Here is a 9,259-nt window from a genome sequence, read left to right as displayed (position 1 = left end):
TCTAAATATTACAGACAGCACACGGTTCCCTAGGGAATATATCGCATTCCACGAAGTACGCATTGCGGCGGACGGCTTTATGCTATATTAACAACATGATGTAGTTTTCACATAACAATAATTACGATTTGAGAGCCGGGATACACTTATAACATGTCCGTATTTAGTGCAATTTAGTTAAAGTGAGTTTGTGTGCACGAGACTAGCTCAGATCAACTAAGCACGTTTTCGATTCGCCGTATCCTTCTCCGAATCACGATTCTGTCTGTGCAACAGACCGAAAGGGGATACTCGGTTAGTCAGTTCCCGCTCGCTTTAATTTGTCACGATTTCCATCGCGCAACTGCCAATGACTGCATTTACATTTACATTCGAGAGAAACTTCGCCACACCACTACCACGATCGTGGGTCCTCTTTGTCGCATTTCCCCACCCTGTCTTTGCAATTAAGCGACGAAAGATAACTACGTGAACAAGACGGAGGGTAATGGTGGAGATAATATCGATCCTGGAAAGCGACCGTGGCGTAAAACGGAGAAGTAGAAATGATATAACGGTGATCATTTGATATTTGCGGAGCGGTGAACGAGCGCGCACGGGCGCGGTTGGAAACTTTTCAGAAGGCTTCCTGCTCCCTCACGCGTTTATCTTGTCTCGTGTCTTCTGTCTTCCGTGCCCCGAGTACACGGCAAACTGTATTGTAACGGTTGCAGCCTCGCGGAAAGGAAAATAACAAGGCCGCCTGTTACAAAGTGATTCTGAAGGTTGGCGCAAAGTCCGCGAGCGCTTTGTGAAAAAGAGTCATTTCCACGCGTGCGAGATAATAACGGAGGTGAAACATCTTTTTCCGTTACATATAGGATTCCGTGTGATCAAAGCAATTTAACGAAATCGAAACCTGTAATTGAATTTTGGTCTCTATAAAGTTTTAACACTTCATTTTTTTCAGAATTTCGCAATATAATACGAATCTTTAAAGTTCTTGATGAGGGAAGAGCCGAAACTTTATTATATACTTATATCTGAAAATAAAGAGACGAAATTTCGTCGTTTTTTGAGGCAGGAATTACTGTCTGTCCGAATTAGTCATTCAGGCTATAAATGGCTAATTTCACACAGTTATTTCAACTCTTGCAATTACCAGAATTACATATTTTATTCTAACAAAAGCGAGGGAGAATTAGAAGAGAAGTATATAAAGTCGTCGGGTGAAACTCGGGAATCTTGATGTAATTTTACTCGAGGTTCTTCGACTTAAGTAAGCAGACATTTCTGCGTAAAAATCGCATGTCGTCGTAACGCTCATTTAACGTTATATATGCCAACTCGGATCGTGTTTCTTTATTTAATCCATTATTTACCGCCTAATTTACTCGTTTCTTTCTCTCGCGCGCGTTATACCGCTATCAAAACGCAGCTGCGGATATGAAATAGAGGTACGTCCTAGCCATTTTTAAGTTCTATAAGCCATGAGTGCATCTGACATCGTACAAATTCTTTTTAAAGCCAAAGTTGTTTATTTTCTCGATCTTGACCGCGCGCCTTCCGCCTTCTTGGATTCCAATTACAAGATCAAAATAACTGGCGTGGAGTAAGAGACAGAAGAGGCGGGATAAGATGTCCCGGATAATTGCGAACGCTAATCCATCTCTGAGATATCTAATCTCAGATAAATCTTAAGCACCTTCTAGTCTAGTACATCCAATTTGGTTGAATTAATCTTTGGATACAAAATTGCGCATTGTCTAAATTAGAATTAATTTGACGTTTTTTCACAAACTTTTCCGGATTACGTACGTTTGAGAAAGATAGCGCTCCATTAGCAGGTACATTATCTCGCGATCGTTCCTAAACAGTGCATCAGTTGCATTTTAATGAATATCGTTGCACCTTATCTACGGAAATAGTCCGTACTTTCAACGAACTTTAAGAAGCAATGATAATGCGCAAAATGCAGCTGAAAGGGAGGGATTTCTCGAAAACTGCTTTCTGCATCGTCGGACTTCGCGTATTTCGCGTACAACCGGTTGTTTAATTAAATGATAAAAGAAAATAGGGTAGCGCAACACGAGGGCGAGAAAACGGACGAGCGACGCCGGAAACGAAGGGAATAAGAGGACGGAAAGTCGACCATTCTCTCGGTCGGCGCCGATTTCCATGCGAAAGATTCAACCCTTCTCTTCCTTCCGGAGACTTCTGGTCTTTCTTTTTCTTCCTCTTTTACCACGGACCAACGTTCCCCTGAGCACTGACCTCGTTGTGAGGCAGAAAAGCCGCCCTGCGTTATCTGAACTTTGCTATATACAAGAAGGTATAACCACTTTAACGAGTTTCGTGCCGTCCTCGCAGAAATTCTATGCAGAAAGTCCATGCGAACCGTCGACATAATAGCGGATTACACGAATGAGCTAGTCCGGTGATCCTTTGCCGTCAAATTTCAGTGCTTGAGCTCCAATCCGAGTTGCCTAATATACAATAACACCTAATAACATACATGATATATAAATTTATAGGTATATTTTCACTACATTAATACATTCACGTCATGATGGTCATCGGTGACCGACATTGAACTTACCGTTTTCGTCTTATCGATTATCGGTGACGGTGACTGTAATAGGGCAACAGTCAAATAAATATGTCACGTATTTTTGTACAATTTAGTACTATAAATTTACTACTATGAATTAAATGTTTCATTGTTTTTTTTTTATATTAACCCTCGGTTGTTACACGGGGTCAAAATGACCCCAACCAATTTTCAAATAGCTGCATGCTGTTCAAAAACTAACAGTTTAAGTGGACTGCAAAAAATTCTAGAATTAAGTTTAAACATTGTGGAATATATTATAAAAAAATTAACTTTTGAGTGGTATTATGTTCAAAAAAATCCTTTAAAAAATGTTCAAAAAAGAGACGTGACAATCGAAAATAATTCAATTGGCGTAAACAAAAAGTTACATAAAATTCTCTTGGCGGTGAACGTGTTAATTTGAAATGATTCTTTTTATCAAAGGATATATGTTTAAACGGGCAGTGATGCGTGTTGCAATTTGCTGTAATCTTTCTTAGCTTTGATGTTCGTTGAATTTCATAAAATCAAATGCGCTAGTGTGGACGCATCGTTTTTTTTTTCTAGTTCCGTTCCTCTCCGTGTGTTTCGCAATTAGCAACGCAACGTATATCGGAGTGAGTGATAGAAAGTGATTTATATACGCGCGTTCGGATTTATCTCTGGCCTCGTTTATGCGTGTTAAATAATAATTTATCGCCACGACAGCGTATTGTACTTGTAGTTAATTCAATCCGTCAGCGTATATTGCGGATAGGAATTGAAAGGCTCGTGTGGTAACCCGTGTGGCAGAAAGCCGTACAAGGCTTATACATTTTAAAGATTAAATCTTGAAAATCTTATTAAAGATAGCTACCATATATCACATAATTCTTACATTCATTTCGTACTAAAAATACAAATGTTGCCTTTTCTAACTTTGATGATAATTGCAACTAGGTACTCTAAGAGTAATAGCAACAGAGATAATTGGTAGAAAAAAATATGTGCAAAAGACTGAACTTTTTGCTAAAACTTTCGAGTGCGACGTTTCGAGAGTGTTGTTACACGTCGCGTAGCGCTCGTTGATAACAGGGAAATTGCAGACTGTTCAGTGTCTTTTGCAGAATCCGTGTGCTACTCGACCACGCACACATCGAGCGAAACGCGGTTGTATAAGCATTTTTTATTGTCATTATCGCGTTAATAAAATATATATATATGTTATAATTGTGTGACTCATTTTATGTAAAGTTTTAAAAAGCTCGAAACTATTGTGCATTGCGCAGAACGATCGCAGTCATGCAGCATAACAACTTTTGTATAAAAAGCTCAACTTCAAGGAACGTTTGTTATATCGGCTTTTTCATATCTAAAAAAGGCATGTTTTATTGATAAAAAACTGATATAATAAAAATGTAAAATGCGGAGAAATTTACAATGAGATTCAATTTGTGTATCTTTTTATTATTAGAATTTCTGTCGTTTGTTTAAAAAATATATATTTAACATTTCTCTCTCTCTCTCTTTCTCTCTCTCACTCTCTCACACGATGCGACTAAAAGTTTTTCATCTCAAAACCAATATGTTCCATTGCAGATATGGATCTGTGAATTGATCGTCCGTGCTGTTCGCGCAAACGTAAGGAGGCACGCGTGCAATGAATAATGCGTTAAACTGTATTTCCATCTTTATGGCATGCGCGCGGAATATATATGTATAAGTGGGAAACGTCGCGGGTAATATCGTTCGCGCGACGCGCGAGTGAGCGAGCCTGGGTATAAACGAGAAGTTTCTTAGAAAATATCTTATACGAGATGTCTCGCGGCAAAAATGCACTTTTCACGGCTCGCCATCGTCGTCGATTGTCGTCGTGCTCACAGTCACAGTCGTAGTTGTCGGTGCGATAATGCTTATTCATTATTATGCCATTGCGAGCGCCGGCGCGTAAGAATTCGATATCCGGAGATTCACTCCAAGAGGGGAAGCGGTAGGGAATCCCGACAGTGATAGAAATCGTCCTGCTGATACCGTCTCGCGGTGCGAATAGCGGTGAGTTATTTGCAGGAAACCGTTCGAGCGAACGGAGAATAAAGGGTGAGAGGGTTAGACGGAGAGTGGCGGAAATTACAATAGACGTATACAGGTAGAGAGGAGAGAGACAGGGAGCGGTGCAGGATGAGGAGGTCGTGGATGGCTGTTCAGCCATCGGCGGGGTCGAGGAAGAGAGTGGGATAACCGCGGAGGCGGAAATCGTTATTAGCCTAGAAGCGGCGGGATTTGGATATCAAAGGCCGCGGCCGCGGTCGGTTTATGCATGGTATCGGCGTCATCAGATACAAAGAGCCGCGAATGTACCAGTACTACTGCACGCATTTACCTCGCGTATTTAGCGCTAAATGTAGCTTACAGATTCTCGATATCAGTTTAGAACGCGCGATTAACGCATTAAAGAACATTGTAGAAAAATCGGGATCGACGCGAGCATACACTGTTATAAATATTGAAGGATGAAATTTGAATCAATACCTCGCGGTGAGCTAAATGACATTTTGTTATGTTTAATTATCATATTTTTCGAAATTTATTATTTTAACACAAAACAGTATTATTTTATAACTCCATTAGTTAAATTAACATTGTTGTAATTAAATTAACGACATATTGAGTAGGAACAGTGACGGCTTATAGGAATGGTTAAAAATGACTCAAATTGAATATAATTTAACACTATACGAATTTAACAGTGTAGTTAGGGTTAAATCTTTTCCATTTATCTTTATTTGTATCTATAATACCTAAATTTATACGTTACGTCAACTTTATCGTTTTTGCATTCTTTATTCTTAGCTATTCTAGTCTTAATTTCAGACTGGAATATCGCGCCAATATACATCCTGACGCTTCTCATAAAAACACTACTCGAATTGCTTCGCGTGTCGAGAAACGAGCGTGTCTTCTTGCTGTAGGTAGGTAGACGGGAATCTAAAAGCCGATATTGCTTCGATATGAAGTTGTATCGATATTGCCGCTCGCATAACGGGAGGTCATTACAAAAATCTATTGGCAAAGGGTGAGGTTAACGAAGAAATAATGGAAAGTTGAAAGGGAAGGGCTAAACGCTTTGAATAACCGAGCGCACGGCAATATTTTTCATTAATATAAATGGAAAGTCATTTTAGTAAATAATTTTAAGAGCGTTCTTTCTTACGTCTTAAGATGTTAAGGAATTAAATTTTAAGTTTTAAGAAAAGTTGAACGAGAAAAGAAAAGGAAAGAGATAGTAAATTAATTTAGCAAAGGTTGCTGGCGTCAGTTTAAACGCTGCCATACGCGTGCCGTTTGTAATGAATCCAAGTCACGTTTTACCGTCGAGACAGTGAAAATATAAATGTTGCGGCGCTGTCAAAGATAGACAGGAAAACGAGAGAAGAATATACCGGAAATTTCGGTCGGCTAGACAGAAACTCAGGGCGTTGTTGTTTCGTCGACGGAGCACTGCTTGTTTGCGGCGACATATCCTGTTATCGCTGTGTATCGGTTTTCGTTTTTCCCGCGTACATCCTAAATAAAGATCGAACAAATATTCGTCGATAAAGTCAGTTGATATCGTACACAAGGCGTATCTTCCCTATGACAATAAGAGAGGGACATGAGTGGAAGTGCACAAATGGCTGAAAAAAGTGAGGACGGGAAGAACGAAATAGGATTCTATACAGTTATAAATGGTCTAAGAGACAAGCGAACAATTCGATAAATCGTCAGGAACAAAATATATTTCAATCGAATAAAATTTAATTATCCGCTTGATTTATCGACTTTTTTTTATCAAAAGCTTTTTTTCGTGTCGTTTCATTAACTAAAAATTACTCTTCACTAAGAGTTCTTAATTTGTTGTTAATCATCTTAAAGGAGGAAAATGTATAACGTAGTCGTTCCTTTTTAACAATTAACTCTTATGCAAGATTTTAAATTTAGGATGTGACTTGGCGTTACATTAACGTGACAAATCAGTAATTTTGATATATTGAGGGATGTTCGCGACAGAGCTATAAAGTTTGACGCAAGCATGTGTCGCTACTTTTGAAAATCGCTGAAAACCCATATTCTATCTATGATGACTATTTGCTTGCATGCATACTTTCCCATTTCCTGCAGCCCTGCGTGCTGCGTCAATATCCATGGCTGTCTATTTCCGACACATTCTTTAGTAAAGAGCAGAGTTTTATATTTATGGACATTCTTTTATAGCTTTGCGACTATATTAGATCTTTTCCTTTCTTTATTTCCAGCAATAATTTAATGCGATTCTTGCGGGTGTGTTAATGTCGCGAGTCCTTAATGCAATGTCTCTTAACAAGCTCACAAGCTTATTGAATACCACAAAGGAAGAATGCGCAAAAGAGAAATTGCGTTCTGTTGAAAAAAGATTTATGTCGTTGCTCAACGAAGAGAAAATAATGAGGAGAGACCAAATGTTGTCGCGAAAGGCTACGTTCTGTGATGCAATTCAGAAAAAGCGTGCTTTTGCGAGCATCTACGTTTTCTTTTCGTTTACTTTTCGTAGTCTGCGTATCACAAGGGAACTGATGCAACAACGAGGAATTAAGGACAATGAACCTTTGCTGAATTGAGCTCGGATACGAAGTAAAGCGAGACTCGAGACAGTGTATTTTATTTTTCCTTTCTTATTTGATAACGCATCGATACCTCGATACCTGGCGCAGATAAATCGAATTACGTCCTCGACAATAGAATTAGTCGGCCAGAACGGGAAATATCTGCAATTTACTTTTATGAAGCTTTACCTAGTGCACACGCGTCATATGGCGTAGCAATAACCGACGTCTGGAATTTTTAGATCGCTCCCAGGAGAATAAACCACGTCTGAAAGCAGTTAGAGGAAACATTTCGGCGACATCGATATCGACAATGAGTGTTAAAAATAGTATTGTAATCAAAGATGGTAGATAACACCTAAGAATTGCTATACTGAAAAAAAAATATAATCTGAAAACATATTTAGTCCGATACGTGTAACACTTTAGGTAGTTTAACTAAACATTAGTTGTTTCAACAATTATTAAGTTGCACTAAAAAAGGTATAGTGCATTCATGTCAACTATCAAAATCTTTTAATCAAGAATTAAATAATTCAACTAATTTTTAAATTAACAATTTTTTTCTCAGTGTCTAAATTTCAATCGTACAGCGAACAAGCGCTCGAAAATTTTATTTTTTATATTTAATTCTTAATAAATAACCGCACAATAGCGTCGGGAATGAAAAAGTTAATTACAATAGATATAAAGTTATCACGCCGTTGTTGATTGGCGATAGTAACTTGAGTTATTTTCGCGCTCGCATATATCTAATTCCACCATCGCCCACTCCCCCCGCACGCGCATTTATTTTTCTCCCCGTAATATCATACATATTTCATATTTCTGCGGATATTCAACCGCGCGCGGCATTGTTTACGGAAAAAATCGGCGAGTGTAAATTCAAAAACAGCATAGACCGCGAGATAGACCGTGCCGTTGCGGGTTACATCTGCTTCGCGTGGAGAAAATCCCGATCGTTTTACAAGCTCGTTCGCAGCTGTATTCTCTTCGTTCGGCGATCGCCGCCATCGTTGCGCGACTCCGGCCGCAGAATAAAACTACAATTCTCCACTGGGCTTACCATTTCGACGGGTCGAACAAAGCGGTTCAGCAAAAAGGGATCGGAGTAACAGCGAGGATAGAACAAAATCGGGCGTCCTGCACGACGGTAGCCGGAGGCGTTTGCAAGTTTCAACTGGCCGGGCGTTTAATACAACATTTGGCCAGGGCGTTTAATTCACTTTAATTAATTCCTTACCACCACGACTCGCGATCGAGCGCGTAAATCGTTCTGAAGTCGACAATAGTGCTGGAAAACGCTTTGGAATAGGTTCCCCGAACCCTTTATTGTTTCCTCGAGCAACATTGTTTCCTTAAGAACCTTCGATACGGCGGCTGTGATCTTTCATGTACCGAAAAGCTGCATTCTCGCGGTGAACGATCAGAAGGTAGGACCCGAAAGCCATAATTCTTTGTCAACGAAAAAGGAATTGCAACGTCGTGATATTCGAACAGACGTACAAGACGCGATTTTCGATGAATTAAAAATGCTCGGAGCTCTTCTCAGTAATCTATCCCGTGATTCGTCTTTTATTTTTTCTGCTCATCCCTTTGAGATCGAAGTTCATTATCTGCAGCAGATCGTGAACTTATTTGACCGACCCGTCTACGAGAGATATTGCAGAAATTGAAATCTAATAATACGCCATTCCGATAGCACGTTGAATCGTTCTAGATATGGACCATTTTAAGATGAAACCATCCGCTGCATGCTATGCCATCGCCGTAAGAGCACAGGCGCTGCAACAATTGCGTTATTTCGATATATGGGCTCTGCTCGCGATACGGAAAGTGTACGCGGAGGTTTCCTGCTCTCTATCAAACGATTCCGCATCTCCTCGCTACATTTATGATTCTTTTGTCATCGATTTTTTTTCTCGGCAAACAACGGGAGAAATTATTCTTTCCATTTGCTGAGTTCTACTACGTTCTTATCAGGCAAATATACAGTTTGCTCTTGTTTCGTCATGTAAGTTAATTGTACGCATGATACTTTTTTTTACAATTTTTTTGCTTATACAATTACTTTTATAACGTGGTTCTT

The sequence above is a fragment of the Temnothorax curvispinosus genome, unplaced genomic scaffold (assembly GCF_003070985.1).
Source record: "Temnothorax curvispinosus isolate PA1 unplaced genomic scaffold, ASM307098v1 QBEX01016430.1, whole genome shotgun sequence".
NCBI classification, from domain to species: domain Eukaryota; kingdom Metazoa; phylum Arthropoda; class Insecta; order Hymenoptera; family Formicidae; genus Temnothorax; species Temnothorax curvispinosus.
Note: the sequence above shows the minus strand (reverse complement) of the source record.